This window comes from Rhinatrema bivittatum, chromosome 10, assembly GCF_901001135.1.
Source record: "Rhinatrema bivittatum chromosome 10, aRhiBiv1.1, whole genome shotgun sequence".
Lineage (NCBI taxonomy): Eukaryota > Metazoa > Chordata > Amphibia > Gymnophiona > Rhinatrematidae > Rhinatrema > Rhinatrema bivittatum.
The window spans coordinates 118,887,708-118,914,256 of NC_042624.1; the positions used below are offsets into that span (position 1 = coordinate 118,887,708).

Sequence of the window (26,549 nt, forward strand, 5' to 3'; positions counted from 1 at the left end):
CTGCTTTGATTTAGTCCTGTCAGTGTGGGGCTTTGTCCGGCTTCCCAGTCTCCTGCCCTCCGGCTCCTGCCTCTGGGAATCCGGTTCTTTATTATTTAGATATTGCTGTTTGTCTGCCTGGATGGAGAACACTTCTAGTGGGCAGGGTGACAGGAAGTGCTATGCAGGCCTCCTCTAGTGTCTCCCTTCTCAGGGCTCTGCTGCTCCCCTTCTGTCATCTCAGCATTTAGAAATAGTCAAGGAATCCAAAGTTGCTGACTCTGGAATTCAGTTTCAACCAGCGGTTTCTGCATGCCAGGCTTTCCTCCTCCTCCCTCAAGTCCTGTAGTCCAGGGCTACTTGCTGGGCAAGTGAAATTAATCAAACAGTTGCCAAGTAGTAAAATAAAAAGTGTGCTGCTAAAGTCAGGGATAGGTGCAGAGAGGAGCACCAGAAGGGAAGGAGCAGGGTTAGGGAAAGGGCGCTGGGTTTTTCCAGCTTATTCTGGGCAAGGATTTTCAGCGGCGATAAGAGGACAGGAATTCGGGAGACATTTTTCCCTACAGATGCAAAGTCACTTTCCCTCAGCTGTAGCTTTACATGGCTGGCAAGTGACTTGTGGTTGGAAAGGACTCGGGGTAAGCTCCCATCACCGCGGGGGATTTGTGGATACTTTCCGTACATTTCAAACTGCTTCTGCCTCTCTCTGTTTCTCCGCAGACTTTTCTGCTTGCTCCATTCCTCAGCTGCCTTCCCCCTGGGTCCTCTCTGGCGGAAGCGACTTTCTCTCCATGCCCCGTCACAGAAAACACTCAGACCTCCACCTAAAACAGAGCTGTCTGCCTTTGCATGCCTCTTTGTATAACTTTGTTCAGAGGCCTCTTTTTTTCGAAAGCCGGATAAAACAATGGTGTTCCCGCGTTTACCTGGGGCTTGCTGTGCAGAGTGATGGGAAAGCGGCAGAATCTGGCTCCTGACTTCAGCTACCTCGGATTTTTGAAGGGGTTGCTTTTCACGGGCTCACAGATAACCTGCCTTTTGGGATGCAGGCAGAAGGAGATGCCTTTCACAAGTACCACTTACTGGATTCTCATTCCCAGCTGGCCCCAGCGTCCTATTGTGGATCCACAGACCGTCTGAAGTGTCTCACAAAATCTCCCCCGTAAAGCTTTCCAAGTCCTGGGATGAGGGAGCAGGCCCCGCGCTGCCACTGCAGCCTTGCCACCCAGCACCTGCCCCTGAGGTCGGCCTCCGCTTGCCTCGGCCATAACGTGAGGTGAGAGCACTCTTCTCTCTGAACCATTCATGGGATGGCCGAGGGAAGCAGTCCGAGTCTAAGGAACCTGTGTTTATTTTCACGTACGCCCCTGACACACACGGAAGAGGAAGCCTGACTCAGTAAAAGTCTCCAAACAAATGCACATTCAGTAAATGTTACTGCTAACAACCAGGGACATGCAGAACTCGGGTTTACGAACTCCTTCTTATTGGAATTATAAACACCGATGTCTACAAAACATTCTAAAAATAGTCTGACCTGTTCCTCCGCTCTTCTTAAATTGTAGATCAGGTCAGTCTTAGCCGGAGCTTTTTCACTTAGCAGCTGATGCTGCAGGGCAGGATACAGGTGCATGGGCAGAACCCGTGCGTGGGTTTCCATACTGGAGTAGCAGGTGCTACAGGGCACGCCGGTGTGTACATCTCAGTACTGGATTAACAGCGGGTGCTGCACGACAGGACTGAGCGGCGCTGGCAGGGCTGTGTCCGAGTCCTAGTACTGACAGAGCAGGAGATGCTGCACTGTGAGTGCTTTGGGCCACTTTGATTTATTTTATGAAAACTAGTAAATGAAGATAAATAAACCTAACTACATGTGTCTCTCTGGATCCAGTACTTTTCATATCCCCTGCACACACTGAAATCATCGGCTTGGTGTGCTGCAACAGTCAAAAAAGCAAATACAATGCTAGGAATTATTAGGAAGGGAATGGGGAATAAAACGGAGAATGTCATAACGCCTCTGTATCACTCCATGGTTAGACTGCACCTTGAGTACTGTGTGCTATTCTAGTTGCTGCATTTCAAAAAAGATATAGTTGCACTGGAAAAGGTGCAGAGAAGGGCAACCAAAATGATAAAGGGCATGGAACTGCACCCTTATGAGGAAAGTATAAAGAGGTTAGGGCTGTTCAGCTTGGAGAAGAGACGGCTGAGGGGGGATATGATAGAGGTCTTTAAGATCATGAGAGGTCTTGAACGAGTAGATGTGAATCGGTTATTTACTTTTTCAGATAAAATAAGGACCAGGGGGCACTCCATGAAGTCAGCAAATAGCTCATTTAAAACAAATCAGAGAAAATTCTTTTTCACTCAACGCACAGTTATTCATTACTAGAGGATGTGATTAAGGCGTTTAACGTAAATGGGTTTAAAAAAGGTTAGGACAAGTTCCTGGAGGAGAAATCCAAAAACAATCAAGTTTACTTAGGGAATAGCCACTGCTATTAATTGCATCAGTGGCATGGGATCTTCTTAGTGTTTGGGTAATTGCCAGGTTCTTCAGACTTGGATTGGCCTCTGTTGGAAACAGGATACTGGGCTTGATGGACTCTCAGTCTGACCCAGCATGGCAATTTCTTATGTTCTAATTTTCCCCCTCTCCCCCTCAAAAAAATTACCAAACTCAAAGACTCTGGCTGTGCATTGGAACACATAACATGATTTCTGTGCCTGAAAAAGTCACCAAACTTCTTGTTTCTTGCTGATGTGGTTACTGCAAACTGAGAGTGCAGCAGGTTTGTGAATGGTGGGCAAACTTCATGAGCCACTGTTACTTAGTCACATAGATGGTTAGGGCTGAAAGAAGACTAGAGGTTCATCTTGTGAGTGCCTAACAGCTCTCTCGATCTGGTAATTCGGTATCTATAGCCTGATGCCAGATCTGGTGATCAGCTCAGAATTGCTGGCATAGAGCTTTTCTCTGGTGTGTAGCTCTCTCGAACCGTTGATGTTGTAGTCGAGTTTGGAAAGTGTTTCCTGGAGAAAATCAGACATAAAGCTTTGTCAGTGGCATTTTGTTTTAAGAATTCAAGATAGCCGCACCGGAGATATTCCAGTTACATGCCATTCCCCCTGATGAAGCCTTGCAGAAGGCAATACGAAGACGTCTTTGACGGGAATTTTTTAAGGATGTACAGTTGAGAAAACACAGGAAGCGTTTGAAGAAGCTGCGGGCTTCTCACCATTTATTGAAACACAAAATTTATGAAGAAGGCTGTCATCATCATGAGTACATCACTATAACAATAATTTTATGAAGTGCTATCATTTCAATTGTTGTATTTCTTTATATATGCAATCATGTGGGGGTTTGGTATGTACGAGTTAGTTGTGAAACTGATTAACAACTCTAGAAAGTCTTTTGTTCCAAGACTTCTCTGTTAACGCCCAGATGGCGGTCTGATTCTTTGTACATCCACCGCCCACCCCCACCCCCGGGTTCTGGATTCTAACCTCAGCCGGCCCACTGAGCTCAGAGATGGGCTGGAGCAGAGGGAGCGAGGAGCCTGCAGTTACCGCATGATTCTTTGGAAGTGGATCGGTAGGCTCCTTCCGTCCCCATCCGGGAACAATTAAAGTTCATTCAAATGATCAGCAATGCGTCGGCATAAACCCGCTGCTTAGGCGTTGCTAGCGTGACTTGGCGTTTCCAGCTTAGCAGACTGCTCATCCGGCGTGACCAGGCGCAGGCTCCGCTGTGTAACACTCATCCCTGCTCTGCCTGGCAGAGGGACCTAGGGCAGCGGTGACCAGGTGGTCTCCAAGAGGCATTCCCCCCCAGCCCCCTTCTCTGGCATCGGCCTAATAGTGAAATCATCTTGTTCAGATTTGCCCGGTGCCACCAAAGAATCAGTATGATACGTGAGAAAATGTCACTGTGCACGTTTCACGGTAATTCACAATACTCTCCGTCTGAGCCACAAGAGGATTATAACAGAAGCGTGAACGCACCACGGAGGACCGAGACCGAAAAGGCAACCACATTTATTGCTAATCCCAGATTTATAGGCAGGCAGGAATAAATGCTACAAGACAAGCACATTAAAAAGCTTCTTTTACATCCATTTCCCTGCTATGTTTGCCAGATATTCTAGTTTCTACGGGACAGGCCGATTCTGCTTTCCACAGGGGACTCCCATGCCTTCAGGTGAGTTTGCGATATATTCCTTCCTGTTTCAAGGGTGTTAGAGTCAAGGGCTATAAAAGTCAAACTGGAAAGTACTCCTTGGAGGGCCACGTTACAGAACATGAGAACAGGCCGGGACAGGCAGTAAAACCGGGACTCACTGTGCCTGCTCCTTAAGGCCCAGAGTCAGCCAGCAGCCCTGGTAACGGTAAACTTTATTCCCATTTCGTAATATTTACCTGCCTCTCTCAGTGCAGTTTGTTCTCGTCTTGACGCCTGGATGTCTCGGGGTTTCGAGGGCTCGACGCACGCTCGGGTGTCCTGCGCTTCCTGTGTGTGTCGTCCCCCGTGCACTCAGGGCATCCAGCCGGTGGGTGAGAAGCTGAGAAGGTAATTCAGCTGGCGGGTGAATCAGGATCTGAGTTTCACCCGCTGCCCCATTGTTAGGAATGAGAGGAAAGTGGAGGCAGAGGGTGCTAAAGAGAGGACACGGAGGTTTTCAATAGTGGGACAAGCAATCATCATCTAAAGTTCCCCCTTACTGATTTATTTATTCCACTTTACATTCTGCCAATTCCATCGCTTCAAGGTGCATTGCATCTTTTACGTTCACGACTCAATATACGTTTGTGCAGTAGTAAGAATATTGCAATAGAAAAGGAAGGGACGGCAGGAGTAAGGAAAAGAAGCAGCAAGTGAGGGCAAGAAATAGGCAAGTCGATGGTAAAACTGTGGCTAGGGAGCCGGCTGGGTAGTCCAGGGGGCAGTGCCCTACGCTGCCACGCGGAGGCCTTAGGGTGGGGTGGTGTGGGCTGGGGATGCTGTTGACACGGGGTTCACAGCGCCCCGGGGAGGGGGGGGGGGGGCGGGGGGCGGAAGGAAGGAAGGAGTCCCAGTCATTGCGCAATGGCGCCACCTAATGGGCAGACTTAGGGTTCCAGAAGCAGCCCTGGCGCACGGCCGCCCACCCGCCAGCAACGGTCACTGCAGTGCCCTGGGCTTCAGTGAGCTGGGACGGGAGGAAAACATCCCCCGGGTGCTTGTGAAATGAAGACTCATGGGTTCCGACTGAAGGGGAAGCCCAAAAACATCCAAAACAATTCTACAGCTGGTATTAGGGCCGTAAATGTTCCTGCACTTCCTTGGGGAAAGGAGGGGAAATTTGGATTGTTAGCCTGCCTTTTCCAAATAAGGCTGAAAGTGGCTTACAGCATTTTTAAAAATACAATAATTCCCTGCCCAAGAGAGCTTACAGTTTACATGGGTACCCGTCGTGTGTCAGTGGAAGAAGCGGCTTTGAACGCTGATTTCCCTGGGATGCAGCTAGATCACGCCGTCTCCTTACCCATGGGCCCTGCGCCATTACCCCACGCCAGCCGAGCAAGCTGATCCAGGCCCCGCTGCATCCTGTAAGGAAGTCGTAAGCACAAATCCCAACTATGCAGTGCAACAAAACCAGGGGTGCATCAGCCTATTGAAAGGGACCCGGAGCCAGGTGGCAACCCGAGCCGGCCTGTGTTTTAGCAGAGTTATAAGTCATGCTTAGTGCCGGCTCACAGGGACATCCATGGCTAAACCTCAGTCTGCAATGGGCCGGGAGCCTCCGTGACCTTTCAGCTGGCTCAATCCGTAGTTGCATCGGCCCCTGGGTGTCTCTGGCAAACTTCATCACATTAGTGCCGAACCCAAAGCCTTCAGTGTCCCACATCCCAGGTCGCTCTCTCTTCAGCCCCAAACTTATCTTGAACCTGGAGCCTGCGTAACCTTTCCCTAACTGGACATCCAGTAGCCTTCAGGGCTTTATTTTGGCGCCTCAGTCCTCAGCCTGTTACTGCTTCGTCCAGCGCCGGCTTCACTGGCAGAGTTGCGTAGGGAAGGATTAAGGTTAGAGGCACGGAAAGAAATGCCTGCAGAGCGTGGCATTGCCCTGAACCCCGCGCCGGGCAGACGTTGGTCTTTATCTGCCATCACTGACCGTGTTACTTTGTATGTGGGCGCAAGGCGGCTTACGGACTGCCACCTAAGAGCAATAATACTGGCTGGTCAGGCTGAAAACAAGGCAGCTGTCGCTTATTCCCGCTCCGTTGTCCGTCTCTTGGTGGTGAAGGCCCAGCAGGTGACCTGCCCTGCAATGACAGTATTAGGCCATGAGTCCCTCCGAGCTGCTCGTCCAAAATTCCCTAGGCTCGCTTAGTTTTATCCCCATTTACTTTCTCCAAAATAAGCTGCATTTGCAAGTTGCATTGCAATGATTTCGGGGGTTGCTGCGTGCATAGAAGATATAGAGTGGTTTTCTGCGCAAATGACCAACATGCCAGCCAGCTCCAGCTCTGGGCCTGGATAATGCAAACAATTCAGATCCAATATTCGTGTCCTGCAGATGGAAAGCAAAAGACTGAATGTCTCTTCTGCAGAGGGGGTGGCCAGAGAAACAGCAGGTGCCCAGTGAGGATGGACCCTCCCTGCCAATAGGCAGACTATGGAAGGGCCGTGATCTCAGACTTCCTTACAAAAAAAAACACCATAAACCCATTTGGCTTAAGTGAAGGCATGCCATAAACATTCTCAGGAGCCCAAGCTGGCTTTCTTAAGCTGGAATAAAGCAGCTGAACCTGCCCCCAGCTGCTTCTGTTCTTTTTTCTAATTAAAGGGATCTCACCACCAAGGCCCCAGCGAGACCCGTCATCGCATTTGATAGAGCTGCCCTTGGGGAAGGGAACTAACTTCACACAGGCATCGATTTCTTCGCTTGGACAAAATGAATTTCACACCATTTAATGATGATTGTTATTTTCTGCAGGCGCATTAAGACTGGCATCATTTAGACAAGAAAATAAAAGGGCTGCCATTCATGCATCAGGAGGCAGGTGCCAGGGCTGGGAGAGGGTGAGGGCAGCAGGGGAAAGTCCCAGTGATGTCTGCTGGTCAGCTTCATGGGTCCAGAGGGAGCCGCAGGACTTAACCCATTGCCAAGGATGCTGGGGAGGGGAGGGGAGTTAAAAATGGGAGGAGACGCCTGGTGCCCCCAGGCACGTCACAGGCGAGGACTGATCCTATAACGAGAACTGGGATCTGTTCAGGCCGGGTGCCCAAAAACCTGCTGATCTCTGATTTCCAGGGCGAGGAGAAGGCGGGAGCCCCGAGTGCCATCATCTCAGCACCTTCAGTCAGACTTCAGAGCATGGCCCGTGTGAGAAATATTCATAAACTCCTTTCATGCACTTTATGAATATTCTGTGGAGAAAACCCCCTTTCTTCAGATAACAAGAGGGGCAGCAGTGTGACGCACCGATCTCTCATTATTCAGTGGTGCTGAGATTTAAGTGAAAGTACAAACCCCTGCTAGGGGCGCATGAAATAAAAGCCAGGTGCCGGGAAGCTGCTGAGGTGTCTCTCAGGATCCTCTTTGTCCCCCTCGCTGGACACGGCTGTCCCTTCACACCCGCCACAGCTCACAGACATCGCCCACCTCAGGAGAACCCAAAGCCTGGGAAAGGATTCAGTTCACAGCGGGTTCCAATAATTTATTATCACAAACATGGAGATAGCCGGGTAAGTTCCACAGGCTTCCCCGGGAGGGAATGCAAACAGCCGGGAGCAAAATAAAACTTCCTTAGCAGCACAGCAAACCCCTCAGTGTAGGGGAATCGTTCTCTGTGCTGGTGATCCCACAGCTCCTCCTAAGAGCTTCCCTAGAACAAGCCAGGCCTTCAGCCTAGGAGGAGCGTAGAGAAGATAACTTTCTCCGTACGGTAATGCGTCCTGCCTGGGACAGAAAACGAGCACAGCCGGCCAGCCTCACCCTATGTACCATGGCATCGCCCAGGCTTGAGACCCAACCACCATTCTTATACCGTCTGCCATTACGTCCTGTGGACAGAGATTAAATGTAGGTCATGCAGAGGTTGCAGGGTCACAGAGAGAAGAACCGGGACCCGAGCCGCAGCAGATTTGCCGGTGTGCTGTTAACTCCCCCGTGGTTTCCTGGAAAAGTCCCACCTCTTCTCTCGGTACGGACAGTAAGGGAGAGTCGTGTTGGCCCCCTAAAACCCGGGATTCCTGATGCCTTCTCAGCCTGAAAGCTGCATCTTGAAAGCATTGCACTATTTAAAGGAATGTGCAATTCTGCAGCTCCCCGCAACACTGGGTTCATTACGGCATACTGAAAATGCAGTTAAACACCCATTGCATATTAATAATTGTGAAAACATACAAAATACATAAAGGTAATGAATAAAACTGGCATGGCATGCAAACGCTTCCCTAAAGGAAAGACAGCCTGCAAGTGCTTTGTAAAGACGAGGCCTGGAAAAGCCCTGGAGCCTGCTCCTCCGCAGGCTGCAGCTCTGAATGGGGCTCGTGCCATCTGATCAGCTTTTTCAAAGAGCAGGAAGAATCAGAAGGCAATCACCTCTGCTTCTGATAACAATCATACAGAAGATCTGTACAGAACGGAAAGAAGTAACTCGTAGACACAGACCCCCAGACGCATACCTTAGGGACTTTCTGTGGGGGGGAGAGAGATGGAACCGAAGTGAGAGATGGAGAATCATGAAGCGCCCAGTTAAAGGTCAGCAGAGAAAGGGAGGTGGGATATTGCCCCTGTGCAGGTCCCTGGTGAGACCTCACTGGGAATACTGAGTACAGTTCTGGAGACCCCACCGTCAATAGGATATAAACAGGATGGAGTCGCTCCAGAGGGGGGAGGCTGCTAACATGGGCAGTGGTCTTTGTTCTAAAGCATAGGGGGACAGACTTAAAGATCTAAACATGTACCCTATAGAGGAAAGGGGAGATAGGGGAGATAGGATAGAGACATTCAGATATTTCAAAGGTTTCCATGCAGCCTCTTTCAATGGAAAGGAGGCTCTAGATCGAGGGCTCATGAGATGAGGATGAAAAGGGATGGACCTAGGAGTAATCTTAGGATATATTTCTTTGCAGAGAGGGTGGTGGATGCATGGAAAAGTCTCTGAGTGGAAGTGGTGGAGACAAATACAGTTTCTGAATCCAAGAAAGCCTGGGATAAATGCAGGGGATCTCTGAGGGAGTGATGAGAATCATAAAGCTAAATTAATTGGACGGATGGGCCATACGGCCTTTTTCTGCCACAGGTTTCTCGGTTTCTGTGCTAAAGCAGTTTGTCGGAGCGTAAAACCTGAAAGCTGGAGGGGCTCAGCGTGCTCCCCTCAGAACTTTCTCATGCTCCAAGAGGTTTTTCCTGAGCTGCTTAATTAGAGATGGAGGTGTCCTCCTGACCAAGAAGTTGGTGAAAGAGAAATGAACTTTAGGCCTGGCCTTTGCAGCGGTGCCAGAACTGTGTGCACTGGTGCTGAGCGACTGTCTCTGTCCTTACAGGGAATCGAAGCCTCAGTGCTTACCTGTCTGCTCCAGGTAAGCGGCTTACAGACCCGCCCTCTGACGGACTGAAAAGAAACAGCCTTTCAGACAGCTGTGCTCGGTTACTGTGTAAACCGCTTCAAGAGTTACAAATCTTTTAAAATACAAGTGGATAAATAGAAACGTAATTAATAATTCCAGTAGTCTTGGGCTCATCGCCGCTAGCCCAACAATAGCAGCAGCGAGGGCACGCCTACCCCCTGGGACCTGTCGCTCCTATAATGAGCCATTTCTAGCTCCCCTTAAGTGATTAGCATGGAGGGTTGCTATCAGTGGGCACTCATTTTGTTTTTTACCGAAGCATTGATTTTGATTATTTTATGTCTGTTATTTTATTATACTAGTGATTACTGTATTGGGAGATGTCTATACGGTTTACGTATATTGAATGTTGATGTTTTACTGTAATCCGCACAGGACAGCAGAATATCACATTTATAAATAAGCAAGTGAATATGCTGCAGAGAGTTTGGGGAAATTTTAATAGTGCTGAATTTTTATTTTTTATTTTTTTGCTGGAGACTCAAACATCTAAACTGGATTCCCAGGAGCTAAAAATGCCACAGATTGCAGCAGACTGCAGAGCCCTTAAAATATATTTATTTATTTAAAACATTTAATATTCTGCCCTCTCAACAATAGATATTCAGAGCGAATTCCACTGTCACCACATAATCTTACAAATAAAAACGTAGAACAACTCATTACATCAAACAAAGCCATTCAGAAACCTTAATAAAATGAATTACAGAAAATAAGATCAACTTCCATCACAGCAGGGATATACTTAGTTATTTAAAAACGCATAGCCCACATTATCAGAACTGCCAAAAATAAGTTTTTTCTTAAAGCTTTTCAAATCCGTTTCAGCCTTCCCCAGCTCACGGTTACTGATTCGGTAGGATCATAGTTAGGGCAGAAAAAGGCCATGCGGGCCATCCAGTCTGCCCTGCTATCCTGTCCACACTGCTAAGGACCCATCCCAGCTGCCAGCCCTCAGTCCTGGCTCTGGCACTGAGTCTGGGCCCCAGTGTAACAGCGCTGTCCGAGCTGACCCAAGGGGGCAGCAGCCTGGTGGGTTCCTGTTACAGAGCCTCCATCTCCTGGGTACAATGCTGAGACCCGGCCTTTCCCCCCAGGGTGCAATGTTCACAGGCAGAGGCTTCTGTTCCCTGGGTAAGAGTTCAGTGAACCTGCCCAGGTCGGTATGTGGGGCCTCAGCTGTCTGAATGTCCGAGGCCTGTTTGCAACCTCTGGGGGTGGACATTGAGTTTCTGCCAAGGTGCCCAGCCTCCGCCATGGCTTTGGAGGGTGGGGATCCGCGCACGGTGCACGGCTGAGAACGTGGCCCCTTATCTCGCCAGTCATTCCCTCCCAGGGGAGGCGCTTGACCTCTTGGCCGGAGAGAGTGATGGGAATAATAAGGCGCCCCCGAGGTGTCCGCAGGCAGGAGGAGGAGGAGGCCTGTGACAGGGGCCTCCCTGAGAGACCTGCCAGCGCCGCGGGCGTAGGAGGACCTTGCAGAAATACCCGGCCCCGGCAGCAAGAGGCTTTCCAAACCTGGCACTGACGCGGCGGCGGCGGCGGCGGCTAACGGCGCTCAAAGCTTTCTCTTTCCCGCGCTCCCTCTCCCAAAAACACGGGAAGGTGGGGGAAGCTGCACGAGGCTTTCTGTAATGTCCGGGTCTTTACCGAGACTGCGATTTCGGGCGCACGAGCCTGTATCCGGCTGAAGTTTCTCCGAAGCTGAGCTGGGGCGCGTCTGGAGTTTTCGGGGGGACCCCATTATGCAAAAGAAATGTGGATTTGTCTCCGCTGCATCAGGCGGGAGGGCCGCTCTATCTACCCCCCCCTGCTGCCGGGTCACCCTGCCCTGCCGCTGCCATCAGGGCGGAGGGCCGCTTCTACGCCCCCTGCTGCCGGATTCCCTGCCCTGCCGCTGCCATCAGGGCGGGAGGGCCCGCTCTACCGCCCCCTGCTGCCGGGTCCCCTGCCCTGCCGCTGCCATCAGGGCGGGAGGGGCCCGCTCTACCGCCCCCTGCTGCTGGATTCCCTGCCCTGCCGCTGCCATCAGGGCGGGAGGGCCCGCTTTACCGCCCCCTGCTGCCGGGTCCCCTGCCCTGCGCTTCGGGGTGTCCCGGGCAGTTCTGCCAGCGCCGTTTGAAGAAATGCAGAGGGGAGGGGCGGCCCTGACGCGCAGAGCAGCCGCTGCTCCTTGTGACCTTGGGCAAGGCCCTTCCCCGTCCATTGCTTGGCATTTTCCCCCCCCCCCATAGACACAGAGTGGGAGGAAAGCCCTAGTGAATCGGGCCCTTGGACTGCGAGCCCCCGGGGGCTGAGTGCGATCCGCTCGGAAGGGCAGAAGAGAAATCAGATGGAAAGATAAAGCGACCCGAAGACCGAGCTCCTGCCAAGCCCCTGCGCTGGCCCTGCGGGAGCCCAAGCACGGCCTGCCTGAGGGAGCTGCGGGGCGGCGGGAGGCAGCGGCGGGGCCGGCGCCCCCTGCAAGGAAACCTGCCCCGCTCGCTGTCCCGGGGACAGGCAGCTGCAGCCCGGGCTGTGCATGCGATCTGGCAGAGCTACAGTGCCCGCGTATCCTGCGGGCAAAAGCAAAAAAAAAACAACCCAGGACTGGGTCAGGCCTTCCTTTAAAAGAACAAAACCGGAGCCCGTTCCAAAGGGGAGCAGCGCCTGTGGCCCTGCATGGGCCTCCCAGCTCGCATGCGAGTGAGAGAGAGGGGGATGCTCCCACCCCTCCTTAAGGTCGCCTTGCAGCCGGGCATGGCATCATCGCCCGGAATAGCGCCGGCGCCCCGGGGGACCTCTGCCGCTATTCCCCGGTGGAGGCAGGGCAGCCCGGCTGCAGCCTGCTCGGAAGCTCCAGCCCTGGCGACCGAGGGAGGAGAGGTAAAGACGAGAATTTCCTCCTCTTCAAGGTCAAGTGTAGGTTAAAACATAAAGAAACCTCATGCACATAGAGAAAACAGGAGGAATTTCTGGAAAGGGACATCCAGGGAAGAATCGTAATTTATCTGAACATAATTAGTGCGCACAGAGCCAGTGTCACTTGCAAGAAAGCAGTTCGGCCTCTGCTAAGCAGTTCTGTGTGCAGTCCTTGGAGCTAAGCGACCCCAGGGACACGTTTGGATGCTCCAGCCTGAGAGAACTGTTTATTTAAAAAAAAAAAAAAAAAGATATAAACAATATGTTTGAGCTTTATTTACTGATAGGGAACATGTAATAAAAAGCATCATGTTCTTGCTGTGCCTTGGAAGACGGCGATGTCACGGGGGCGTGAACCCAGCTGGGTTTGTAATGAAGAACCAGAGCGGCGACAGAAACTGAATCCAGCACAGGGGGCCTCGATGGGCTGAGCCCGGACAGCGCGGGGTCTGCACTCGGCGCTGGAGCACAAGGGCCTCCCTTGGCCAGATAAAGCGGCATGGAGTGAAATCTTGCAGCAGGCTGCCGGCCGCGGGAGGCGATCCAGGAGCCAGCGTTAGAAGGAGGGTAAGCAGAGCCTGGCCCGCTTTCTGGTCCTGGTGACCTGCCCCCCCTGCTTCTCACCATGGCTGCACGACGATTTCATATGACGACCGCGGCTGAGTGAGGACTGCGTGGCCCCTACTCTGCAGGCTGCGTCTGTCCATGATCCCTGACCCGATTAGGAGAGCAGAGCCGCGATCTGGAGTGTGCGTCCGCTCACAGGAGGAGGCAGCCCCGGGGGGAGAGCAAAGAAATGTTATAAGGAACAGAATGAGGTTAGGCCTTCTGCTTGTCTGACATTGGTGTAGGATTAAGCCCTCATACAAAATGCATTGGATTACAACCCGGACGCCTCGGTATGATTAGAAATGCACTGCATTTGGGATGAGGGCGAATGCTTCACGTAAACATGGCTTCCAAGACCTTCCGTTTCAGAGCCCGGCAGCACCGGTCCTTGACTGTAACCAACTGCTCATGGGTTCAGGAAATCCGAAGGGAGCGTCTGATATCAGCTTGCACACAGGAGATGGGAACGGAGCGTGTGCAAGGCTTGATGCATCTGGCGTGGAAGCTGCGGGAAGTCTTTAATGAGACCATTGCCAGCTTGGAGGGAAATGTTTGTATTCAGGCTGTACACAGAGGACCTTACTCAATAAAGAATTTGTCCATAGGCACAGAACGGGAATTAGTCCTTTTTGAAAAGAGCTGCTTAAGTGAGAAATCAGATTTCTTGCTTTTTCGCTGGCTGGCAGTGTGTATCCTAAAGCAAAGCGGTGAAGACCGTGTATGAGATGCATTTGCTTTCTAGGGACTTAGGAACTGTACCCATTTCATGTATCTCTGTCATCACAGAATGGAAAAAAATGAGTTTATTTTAAAGATCACCTTTCTAAAATAAAATCAAGGCAATCTATTCAAAACAAAAGAAAAACAGGTTAGATTTAAAAAAAAAAAATAATGTTGAGCTAGGCTTAAAGCTCATGGAGTTAAATTGGCGGCACGGACCAGCATGCACCGGTGTGGACTGGTAACTCCTGGCATGCAGTGCCACAGCTCAGGTAGGAAGATAACTATGAAATCCTGACGGAAAGGGCACTGCAATAGGGTTTCTCTCTGTCTGCTGCTCACTCTCCAAAACCCACCCACCCTCTGTGCCTCCCTGAAGGATTTTGTCTTTTCCTTCATTGGATCTCCTCCAAAGGCCTGGAGTCCCTTTGCTTTTTGCATTAAAGCAGGTGCCAGTTTGCTGCAGCGTGCGCTGCGTTGGTCCTGCATGATCAGTTGTCCTTTTGTATACCCTCTGTCAGTTTTGTGCACCTTATTTCATTAGCGCGTGCTTTATTGCGCAGTAAAAGCATGCTGGGCGCGTTGTGTCGCTGGAGTGCGTGCTGTTCGTGTTCGGCGTGCGCCATTTGCCAGTCCGGCGCCACGGGAAATGCAGCCAACAGACAAAATCTCCAAACCTCCGGACTTCTCTCAGTATCTGTTCCCACTGTCCCATTGTGGTTGCCAAATCATAAGGCGAACTAAAAGGCATCAAATGCGTCCACAGCTGCCCCCACACTCCCAGGAAACAGCAGGACCAATACACAACCACTAAGTAATTACAGGGATTACCATCCTTGATAGCACAAGTGTATTTACATTCTGCCTTCTGCCACACTTCAAAGCAGATCACATTCAGGTGCTAAAAGTATTTCCCTCTCCCTAGAGGGGGCTCACATCTAAGGGGATCGTGCCCTAAGCATTTTTCCCATAAACCCAGAATAGGAGAAAAGCCTTCGTAAATTAGGCCCTAAGTTTCAACCTGAGGCAACAGAGGGTGAGGTGGGATTTGAACCCAGGCTTCCCTGCGTCCCAGCCTGAAGCTCTGAACACAAAGCTGCTCCTCCACGCTGAAAACCATCCTCGAGCCCTGTTCTTGCCTCAGCTCCTGATGACCTAGCTTGGGAGCTTATACAGAGAGTTAAACCTCTTCCTTGACGTTCACTTCCTTTTTTTTTTAGCTTCCACAGGCAGAGAGAACGCAGATCTTAATACCGAAACATTTATTGAATGACAGAGAGTTTGACAGTCCATGCCAATGGCATAGTATTGAAGATAAGTGCACAGAGGGCCGACCGGATACAGCTGTGATGAGGAACTCAAGAGCTCAATCAAAGCAGCCGCAGAGGAAGTTGTGACCGCCAGCAGATAGCGGGAAGCAAGGTGAAAAGAGCGATGCTTCTAGGAGCCTGTGGAGGATCCAGGAGAGCTGCAAGCTTGGCCAGAGCCCGTTCCAAACTGAGCTTTCAGCAGGAAGTGAGGTCTCCCAAGGGGCAAAAGACCAAAAGGAAGAAGCAGAAGGACAGAGGAGGAGCAAACAGGAACAGATCCAATCAGAAGCTCAGCAAGATTTAAAGAATAACCAATAAGGAGGGTTAGCTCTACAGCAAGAAGAGATCCTGTGCTAAGCAATGGCATAAACTGATGCAGGCGGCAGTGTAATAAAGAAACACGTATTCATGCACCTTTAAATATGCCGCAGAGGCAGAGCAAGTCCCACAAATAAAGGTCAACATCCAAACCACTCCTTTATCTATCAGGTCTTAATTAAAGGTCCAGTCGGGTACCCTCCTCCTCCAGCAGTCTCCAGTCTAACACCGATAAGGTTGACAGGTTTTGAATTAATCTCTAGACCACCAAGGTTAACTCAGCTTGTAATAAAATTTGGTCTCTCCATGCCAGATTCGACCATGAACCTGTGTGCAAGTGAGCTCAATCTTCTTGGAAGCATGATGCTGTTATTCCACCAGGCCCAGACTTACGCATAGGCAGTGAGGCCAATTACTTCTAGTGCCAAATTTTGAAGGTGCCATCCTCTACCCATACCTCGGAGTTGCTGTTTACTGCTCCAGCTCCTCACCTACGGGCAGCTTGCATTTGTTTTCTGCTCTGCCTTGTCAGCCCCAGCTCCACCCCTTCCCCTCCTGTGTCAGCAGGCAGTATGTGGAAAGAAGCAGGAGGGGAGGGGCTGGAGCTCTGCCTTGTGAGCCCCAGCTCCACCCCTTCCCCTCCTGTGCCAGCAGGCAGTATGTGGAAAGAAGCAGGAGGGGAGGGGCTGGAGCTCTGCCTTGTGAGCCCCAGCTCCACCCCTTCCCTCCTGTGCCAGCAGGCAGTATGTGGAAAGAAGCAGGAGGGGAGGGGCTGGAGCTCTGCCTTATGAGCCCCAGCTCCACCCCTTCCCCTCCTGTGCCAGCAGGCAGTATGTGGAAAGAAGCAGGAGGGGAGGGGCTGGAGCTCTGCCTTGTGAGCCCCAGCTCCACCCCTTCCCCTCCTGTGCCAGCAGGCAGTATGTGGAAAGAAGCAGGAGGGGAGGGGCTGGAGCTCTGCCTTGTGAGCCCCAGCTCCACCCCTTCCCCTCCTGTGCCAGCAGGCAGTATGTGGAAAGAAGCAGGAGGGGAGGGGCTGGAGCTCTGCCTTGTGAGCCCCAGCTCCACCCCTTCCCCTCCTGTGCCAGCAGGCAGTATGTGGAAAGAAGCAGGAGGGGAGGGGCTGGAGCTCTGCCTTGTGAGCCCCAGCTCCACCCCTTCCCCTCCTGTGCCAGCAGGCACTATGTGGAAAGAAGCAGGAGGGGAGGGGCTGGAGCATACATAAGCTCAGCCTGCAGCTGTCTCTGATCCCAGCACTTGGGACTTAACTGAGGGCAGAGTGGTGGGAGAAGACCTGGAGTGGGGGTGAAGGGGAAGAGAAAGAAAGAGCAGGAGAGAGTGTGGCAAGACGAGGTTGGGAGTGGAGGAGAGAAAATTGAGAAGCAAACCCCCACCACTCCCACTCTGCTAATCGAAACCATTTCCAGGTATCTCAGATAGCCTCGTGCCCCACCCCTCCTCTCCTCCAGCTTAGCCAGACAGATAGACATTGGTATATATAGAGGTAAATAAATAGTGTGCATCTTTTATTTTAGTCAAATATTCTCCCTGGACTTCCTTCTTCAGTTGTCCATGCTTTCTTGGGGAGGTTTAAGTCCCAAGGGCACACACACTTATTTATTCTTCAGAGCTGCTCCGGCGTGCACGTCTCCCCTCACTTTACTCTCTGTCCCAAGGATGGATCCTTTTTGTGGAGGGAGCTCTCGCTTATGGCCCAGGCAGTGCTCTCTCTCTCTCCGTGGTGTTAGGTGCTGCATCTCAAGGGGTGAGATGCTGGGACAAACCAGGCAGGACAGGGCTCCGGGGGGTTAAATTAAACCTTTATTGATTCTTTAACATTTAAATTCAAGTCCATTTTATCCATAAAAAGTGAAATGACAGCTGACTGATGTGCAGATGGGATTTGCGCCTCTGGGTAGGTGTCCTTTATCTCAGGTATCTGAGCAAAGCTTCCCATGATGATTTTAAAGTGCAGAAAAGCTCTCCCAGTGGCCAAATGGGAATCCTATTGGAGGGGGTCCCCCCAAACACGGAAAGTCCTACCTGAGTCCAGTTTATTCACGATCGCCCAGCCTGATCTGGTCCCATAGGCTGGAGATCCGCTTGGGAATCTCCAGAGATCTTGAGTCTTTAGAACGTGGGAACCAGACTATCCCAGCCTTGGATCCCCATGGGGAGTGGAGAGTCAGAAAACCTCCCCACAAAGCAATATAAGAAGACTTCTTGATGTGAAAATCGCTCAGTGACTGCTGCTTCACTGTCACCGGTAATGTGAAAATCGCTCAGTGACTGCTGCTTCACTGTCACCGGTTATGTGAAAATCGCTCAGTGACTGCTGCTTCACTGTCACCGGTTATGTGAAAATCGCTCAGTGACTGCTGCTTCACTGTCACCGGTTATGTGAAAATCGCTCAGTGACTGCTGCTTCACTGTCACCGGTTATGTGAAAATCGCTCAGTGACTGCTGCTTCACTGTCACCGGTTATGTGAAAATCATTCAGTGACTGCTGCTTCACTGTCACCGGTTATGTGAAAATGGCTCAGTGACTGCTGCTTCACTGTCACTGGTAATGTGAGAATCGCTCAGTGACTGCTGCTTCACTGTCACCGGTTATGTGAAAATGGCTCAGTGACTGCTGCTTCACTGTCACTGGTAATGTGAAAATCACTCGGTGACTGCTGCTTCACTGTCGCCGGTTATGTGAAAATCATTCAGTGACTGCTGCTTCACTGTCACCGGTTATGTGAAAATCACTCGGTGACTGCTGCTTCACTGTCGCCGGTTATGAGAAAATCATTCAGTGACTGCTGCTTCACTGTCGCCGGTTATGTGAAAATCACTCAGTGACTGCTGCTTCACTGTCGCCGGTTATGTGAAAATCATTCAGTGACTGCTGCTTCACTGTCGCCGGTTATGTGAAAATCGCTCAGGGTGGCAGGTATGGAGAGTGGGAGATTTTTAAAATCCGTACTAGTTTTAATTACTGGGTGTTATTTGATGTCAGCTGTTTTGAAATGTAATATTTTTTAGAATGGTTTTATTATTCTGATTGATTTATATTTCTTGATTGTATTGTTTTGAAAAATAGTGATTTTCTGCTTTTCCATTGTTGCACTGCAGACAGAATCTGGCTTGTGGCTCTGGTTTTGTCTGCATGTGTGAGTGTGAGAGAGATAGAGGAAGTGTGTGTGAGAGAGGTACAGAGACACACACATGCTCCCTCTGTCGTTCACCAAGCATGTATGTGTGTGTATGAGAGAGAGGAAGCAAGCATATTGTGTGGGTGTGCATGCGTGCCCCCAAACACCAACAATCTTAGGATGACAGATATGGCGAGCGGGAGATTTTTAAAATCCGTACTAGTTTTAATTATTGGGTGTCATTTGATATGTCTGCTGTTTTGAAATATTTTATCGATGCTTAGGAAATTTTAAAATTATATATTGGAGGGGGGTGTCAAAGAAGTATCCACCCCAGGTGCCAAATACTCTTAAGTAGGTCTCTGGCATGATGAGGCTGGGAGGCCTCACAGGGAGTAGAACAAATGTATCCTCACTGCTCTGAGGCTAACTGAACTGACCACACCTAATACTGACCTAGCTGCACTAAATAGGCTGAGGCAACCAATCCCAGCCCTCCAGGTTGGGAGGGGCTGAAAAGGATGGACAGCTCACAGGGATGTTGACTGTCTAAGCAGAGACCTAGGGTCATCTAGTGGCTCAGCCAAGGGAGCACCACACATGTATCAGTGTGATGGCTGCATGGGGCTCTGATGAAGATCCTCTCTTCAGCTGTCTGTGCTGTATTCATGCTTTACATGTATTAGTGTGACCCCTGCATGGGGCTCTGATGAAGATCCTCTCTTCAGCTGTCTGTGCTGCATTCATGCGTTGTATGTATCAGTGTCATCCCTACATGAAGGACTTAGAAAGATCCGCTCTTCAGCTGTTTGTGCTGTATTCATGCTTTACATGTACCAGTGTGATGCCTGCCTGGGGATCGTCTTAGAGTTTGGGTAATTGCCAGGATCTTGTGGCCTGGTTTGGCCTCTGTTGGAAACAGGATGCTGGGCTTGATGGACCCTTGGTCTAACCCTGTATGGCAATTTCTTATGTTCTTATGATCTGATGAGGATGTGCTTTTTACTTGTCCGTGCTGTATTTATATATATATACATATATACGTAGATACAGATAGATCTATATAAATATATTTCAGTATTGATGTACATATAGATCAATAAATATATATATTTATTTTTTTTTATTTATTTTTTTTTATTTAAATTTATATACCGGAGGTTCCTGTATAGTATACATATCACCCCGGTTTACAAAGAACAGTAACTATCGCTAAAAAATATAGCGGTTTACATAGAACATAGAACATAATAAAAGAAGTTTTTACATTGAACAAATCTAAGTAAGCAAAGTTTTTACATTGAATAAATTAATTGAAGCAAATAGTGTATGATATTTAACCGTTAATAAACAAGCAGTTAATAAATCAATGAATAACATGGAAAAATGTGAAGTCAATATGAGTATATGTATGTAGTATGTATGAATTCAGCATGTGTAAATTTCTGATTGAATAAAATAATAGATCTGAATAAAACGTTGTGGGCTTGAAAATACTTTTCTTCGTGTTCTTGGCTCTAGGGGAAAGCTTGTTTGAACAGCCAAGTCTTAAGTTTCTTTTTAAATGTAGGGTGGCATGTTTCCAAACGAAGGTCTGGAGGGAGCGAGTTCCAAAGTGATGGGCCAGCTGTGGATAATGCACGTTTCCTCAAAATGGATTTCGCCGGTTGTGTGATTAGTCTGTTTTGATAGGCGCTTCTGGTTGGTTTCACGGATGTGTGTAATCGAATTTGAAATGTTAGGTTGAGAGGTGCGATGTTGTGTAAGGCCTTATGAATCATCATTAAAGATTTGAACTGGATCCTGTATTTAATCGGAAGCCAGTGGAGATGGTGGAGAATAGGGGTGATATGATCTCTTTTTTTGGCATTTGAAAGAATTCTTGCAGAGGCATTCAGGACCATCTGAAGTGGTTTGATGGTACATGCTGGAAGGCCTAGGAGGAGGGAGTTACAGTAATCAAGCTTTGGGAGAATGATGGCTTGTAAGACCATGCGGAAGTCTCTGTAAAGGAGGAGAGGTTTGAGTTTCTTTAATGTTTGAAGTTTAAAGAAACATTCTTTTGTTGTGTTGTTGACGAATTTGTTGAGGCAGAGTTTGCTGTCTAAGATGACTCCCAGGTCTCTAACTTGTTGCGAGGTGGAGAGCCCTGCGGTGTCCGGATGTTGGTTAGTGGTAGAAAGTGAGGAGAGGGTATAGTTTTCCGGTGAAATGATGAGGATTTCAGTTTTGTTTTTGTTTAGAACCAAGTTGATGCTGGTGAGTAGATTGTTGATAGCTAACAGACATTTATTCCAGAATGATATGGCTTTTTGTAGGGAATCTTCTATAGGGATGAGGATTTGAATATCATCCGCGTATAGGTAATGTCTTAGCTTAAGGTTAGTAAGAAGTTGACAGAGTGGGAGCAGATAAATATTGAAAAGGGTCGGGGAGAGGGATGATCCTTGTGGTACCCCCCTTTTGGATTCGATGGTGTGGGACTCTTTGTTATTTATCTTGACCTTGTATGATCTGTTCTCCAAAAATGATTTGAACCAGTTAAAAGCTACTCCTGTAATACCGATGTCTATTAGGCGTTGCAAGAGGCATGAGTGGTTAACAGTATCAAACGCTGATGAGAGATCCAGGAGAGCGAGGAGGCAAGGTTGGCCCTTTTCTAGGTTGAAAATGATAGTGTCTGATAATGATGTTAATAATGATTCGGTATTCATAGTCTTACGAAAGCCAAATTGGTTTGAGGTGAGGATATTGTTTTCGTCAAGATATTCTGTAAGTTGTTTGTTAACAACTTTCTCCATAACTTTGGCAATCAAAGGGAGGTTTGCTATGGGTCTAAAGTTAGCTGGGTCTGAGGTGGGTAAGTTGGGTTTTTTGAGGAGCGGCTTGAGCATGGCTAACTTGAGTTGGTTCGGGACATGTCCTTGGTTGAAAGAGCAGTTAATAATGTCTGCTAAAGGTTTGGCTATGGTGTTGGTGATAAGACTAAGTTTGTTGGATGGAATATGGTCTGATGGATGGGAGGATGGTTTTATCTTCTTGAGAATGTTCTCTATTTCTAGAGTGGATGTGAGCTCAAAAGTGTTGAGCACTGTTAGTGAAGTGTTGTGTTGATTGACATTTGGGTGCGATGGTTGTTGATCTGTTGGGAGTGGAGGTTGTTGAGTGGTTGAGAGTGGTGTTTGTTGAGCGGGTGAACTCGAAGATTGAGGGGTGAGGTTGATTACGTGTTTTGGATGTGTAGATGGTCCCTTGAGGGGGGCTAGGAGTGAGGTGATTTTGTTGTCGAAGAAGTTTGCCAGTTCGTTTGCTTTATTGAGTGCTTGATCGTCTGGAATGATGGGTGCCGGGGGTTTTGTGAGGGTTGATACATAGGAGAAAAGAGCTCTTGAATCAAAAATGAGGTGGTGGATTTTTTTGGAGAAGAATAGTCTCTTTGTTGTGTTGATGTTGTTTCTGTAAGAGTTAAGGCATGATTTGTAGGTGAGGAGGGTGGTTGAAGATGGGTTTTTTCGCCAATTTTGTTCCTTGCATCTCAGTTCGTGTTTAAGATTTTTTAGCTCCTGTGTGAACCAGGGTCTCCTGTTGTCTTTATTTGGATTTATAGATTTAATTGTCATGGGGCAAATTTGATCTGCAACCTTTTTAGTGATGTTGGTCCATGATGAAGTTGCTGAGTTTATGTCGGATAGGTCAAGGTGCTCAAGTTCCTTGGCCAAGTGTTCACTGAGTTGGTCTCCAGAGCACTGTTTCCTAAATGATATAGTTATTGGTAGTATGGATTGTGGTGGAAGATCTTTAATTTTTAAAACTGATGATATAATTCTATGGTCTGACCAAGGTATTGGAGTGCAAGTTGGAGTGGTGTGGGTTGTGATACCTTCATTTATGAAGATAAGGTCCAGTGTATGGCCTGCTTTGTGTGTTGGTTCAGTCACTATTTGTCTGAAACCCATATTGTTGAGAGAGGAGAGAAGAGTTTTACAGTTGGTAGAATGAGGTTGAATATCTACGTGCAGATTAAAATCTCCCATGAGGATGGTAGGTTTTCTGGAATTTAGGTGTTTTGCTGTAAGTTCTATGATGGGGGATGGGTCAGCTTCCAGTATTCCGGGGGGAGCATAGATTAGGCCGATCGTCAGATGTTTTGAGTTGAATAGGGCAAATTCAATCTTTGATATGTTATTGGAAGTCTGCAAAGTCAGACCCAGTGTTTTTTTGGCTGCGAGAAGAAGTCCACCTCCTCTTTTTTTGGGTCTGGGAATAGAGAGAACATCGTAATCCTGTATGGGTAGTTGATTGATTAGCGCTGTGTCGGAAGGTTTTAACCAGGTTTCTGTGATAGCACAAATGTCAGGTTTTGTATCGAATAGGTAGTCGTTGAATATAAGACTTTTCTTAGCGATTGATTGCGCATTAATCAATGTGAGTGAGAATAGAGTTAGTCCAAGGAATTGAGTGGCTGGTGTCAGCAAAATGGGCCTGAGCCTCTGTTGACGATTGTGATGTGGGGGGGAAGGGGGCTTTGGTGTTCTCCATTTGGAATTGAGGATGATGGGAATTGAGAGGGGGTGCATGTTGGGATGTAAGAGGCTGAAGTGGAAGACTGTAGGAATCGTTATGGTCAGAAAGGAGTGCTAGGTGAATGCTGTCTGAAGAGTGCTGGACGAATGTGGTTTGAAGAGTGCTAGATGGATAATGTTAGAAGAGTGCTGTATGTATGAAGGATGTATGTTGGGCGAGTGCAGTCCGGAGAGTGATGGGCGAGTGCAGTCCAGAGAGTGATGGGCGAGTGCAGTCCGGAGAGTGATGGGCGAGTGCAGTCCGGAGAGTGATGGGCGAGTGCAGTCCGGAGAGTGATGGGCGAATGTTAAGCGGAAGCAGACCTGGTGCTATTGGGTGGACGAGTAATGAGATGTTTAAGGTTCCTCTGAGGAGTCTGCTGGCAAGTCTGGTAAAGTCCACGAGCTATCGTTGTGCAATTGGTTTGGATTGTGCAGATCTGAGGCTTGGAGTCTAGGGTGCCACTGTCTGTATGTGGTTTAGTTAGTCAGATCTTTTGGAAGTAGCTGGGGCATGAAGATTAAAGCTGTTATTAAGTGATGTTTGTGCTTTGATTTGTTGGTGCTGATGTTATGTTGTATGAGCTGGACGGTGGGCAGAACAAAGATGGTATGTAATTATAGTATCGGACAAAAGACCAGGATGTAGACTCGGGGCTTCCTCGGGGCTGGGACGAAGGGGCGAGACAAAGGGGCATGCCCCTTTGTTGTGCTCCTTCGTCGCGCGACGTTCGGCACGCGACGCCTAGCAGAGGGCTGTTTAAATCCCAGCGGGGCTGGCTCTGATTGGTGGCCGCTGGGTGGTGGGCGGGCCTCGGCGCGGTTTCTCTTTTTTTATTTTGCTTTTAGGTTTCTCTGATCAGCCTGAGCCGGTGCGGTTGCGCGATCGGGGCTGAGTCCGTCCGGGTGGGAGTTTAATTCACTGACCTTCCCCCGACGGGGCTTGGCGCCGATCGCGCAGGCCTACCCCCGATGCAGCGATCAACGTGGATCCAGCGAGGTTTGATGAGCCGAAGAGGAGGAATGGCGCCCGCAGAGCCCTGTTTAAATCCCAGCGGGGCTGGCTCTGATTGGTGGCCGCTGGGTGGTGGGCGGGCCTCGGCGCGGTTTCTCTTTTTTTATTTTGCTTTTAGGTTTCTCTGATCAGCCTGAGCCGGTGCGGTTGCGCGATCGGGGCTGAGTCCGTCCGGGTGGGAGTTTAATTCACTGACCTTCCCCCGACGGGGCTTGGCGCCGATCGCGCAGGCCTACCCCCGATGCAGCGATCAACGTGGATCCAGTATGGATCCAGTATGGCAATTTCTTATGTTCTTATGATCTGATGAGGATGTGCTTTTTACTTGTCCGTGCTGTATTTATATATATATACATATATACGTAGATACAGATAGATCTATATAAATATATTTCAGTATTGATGTACATATAGATCAATAAATATATATATGTGTGTGTGTGTGTTTTATATATACTGTGTATGTATACACACATATATATTTATATATATACTAAAATATATATTAGGGTAAAAAAAAAGGAGCATTAGGAAGAAGTTCAAAATGGGATGCAATTCAGAGAAATGCTGGTATGGTATATTGCTATTTTGGAAAGTCCAGCTGCTCTGCGTTTTGTATCATCAAGCGTCTCTCCCCTCTCTTGGTAAGAGCATTGCCTGCGATGTCTCGGGGGGGGGGAGCTGAGGGGGCTTGGTATCTGGTCTCCGGCTATTGGATAGAAATTTGGGAATGAATGTCCTGGCATGCAAGGCACCGCGCCTTCCACCTTTCAGAATGTGAGCCTCCGAGCCTGACTTGCTCTGTTTTGTTGCCCTGGACTTCCCTAAAGGGCTTGCATCTCATGAGCCATTGGCACCAGGGTCTGAGTCCTATGAGAATCAGTCTGCACGGGTCGTTCATTTTTCGCCAGAGACCTGCTTTAAGAGCCTCGTTTCCCTGCAGCAGTTCAGCATCCGGACCTGTGGCCAGCATTAGCCCGGTGGCACATTGAAAAGCTGGAAGAGGTGGGTTTAGTGCATTTACAGTGCGTGTTTCTTGCTTACCTGTGCGGTTCTCTAGTCTGTTTTCCCCTGTGGTGGATGGGGGTGAGCTAGTGGCAGAGGTACAAGCTTTATTCTCTTTGTTTTATTTAAAAGATTTCTTTTGCATTTTTTTTTTGTTCCTGACAGGTTTTCGGGGTGGCTCCGTGCTGTCTGGTATTTTTGGTCCTTCACTTTGTTGTGCTACATTTGCTGATCAGACTCTCAAGGAAAAGAATTTTGTATATATAAATTTTTTTTAAATAACTGAAAGGCCACTGTTTGCCCATTAAAAAAAAAAAAAGAATTTTGTTTGGTTGTTTGTGCACTCGCCCTAAACAGAAGCAAACCTTTAACGAATGACTGTCTGAGGTGCTTTTGTGCTTTCTTTCTAGGGCAAACTGTAGCGAGCAGCCCAGCCTCTTCAGTAGGAAGTGTAAGTGCTTAGCCGTGAAGTGACAGGTTCCTAACCTGCGCCGAGTTCTTGTGCATGGCTCTGAGGCAGCGTTCACAGGTTCCTAACCTGCGCCGAGTTCTTGTGCATGGGTGTGAGGCGCAGTAAAGAGGCAGCGTTCACAGGTTCCTAACCTGCGCCGAGTTCTTGTGCATGGCTCTGAGGCAGCGTTCACAGGTTCCTAACCTGCGCCGAGGTCTTGTGCACGGGTGTGAGGCAGCGTTCACAGGTTCCTAACCTGCGCCGAGTTCTTGTGCATGGGTGTGAGGCGCAGTGAAGAGGCAGCGTTCACAGGTTCCTAACCTGCGCCGAGTTCTTGTGCATGGCTCTGAGGCAGCGTTCACAGGTTCCTAACCTGCGCCGAGGTCTTGTGCACGGGTGTGAGGCAGCGTTCACAGGTTCCTAACCTGCGCCGAGTTCTTGTGCACGGGTGTGAGGCAGCGTTCACAGGTTCCTAACCTGCGCCGAGGTCTTGTGCACGGGTGTGAGGCAGCGTTCACAGGTCTCTGCTGATACAGGCCCGTGGTCAGTGTGGCAGGCCGATTGCTATGCTCTAGCAGTAATTTACAGACCAACGTGTTTGTTTAAACTACTGAATTACAGGAAGTCAGTGGCAGCTTGCTATCCCTGAAGATGAATCGAGTAATTAAACTAAAATACCCCGAGGTCTTGCTGCAGAGAGATGCCAGGAACCTGAGAGCTGCCACCGGGCCCACAAAGGGAGCCATCTCTTCCCATCTGTCCTGCCCCCTACCACATTGCTCTCCTCCCTAGGGCTGGCAAGGTGGCCTCCTACTTACAGACCAAGGCTGCAAAGCTTAAGACATTCCTGCCCAGCGCTCTCTGTGTGACCTTGAGCCGGTCACTTAACCTGCCTGTGCTGAAACTTCAAGCC

The 26,549-nt window shown here is 49.2% G+C and overlaps 1 long non-coding RNA gene across 1 annotated transcript; it reads right to left on the bottom strand.

The window, feature by feature from the left end:
• Positions 1-2,913: 2,913 nt before the first annotated feature.
• Positions 2,914-11,374, bottom strand: LOC115099849. Its single transcript, XR_003858899.1, has 3 exons — positions 11,258-11,374; positions 4,405-4,641; positions 2,914-3,015 (listed from the first exon to the last, which is right to left on the bottom strand). It is a non-coding gene; the product is annotated as an uncharacterized LOC115099849 (long non-coding RNA).
• Between the last annotated feature and the right edge of the window lie 15,175 nt (positions 11,375-26,549).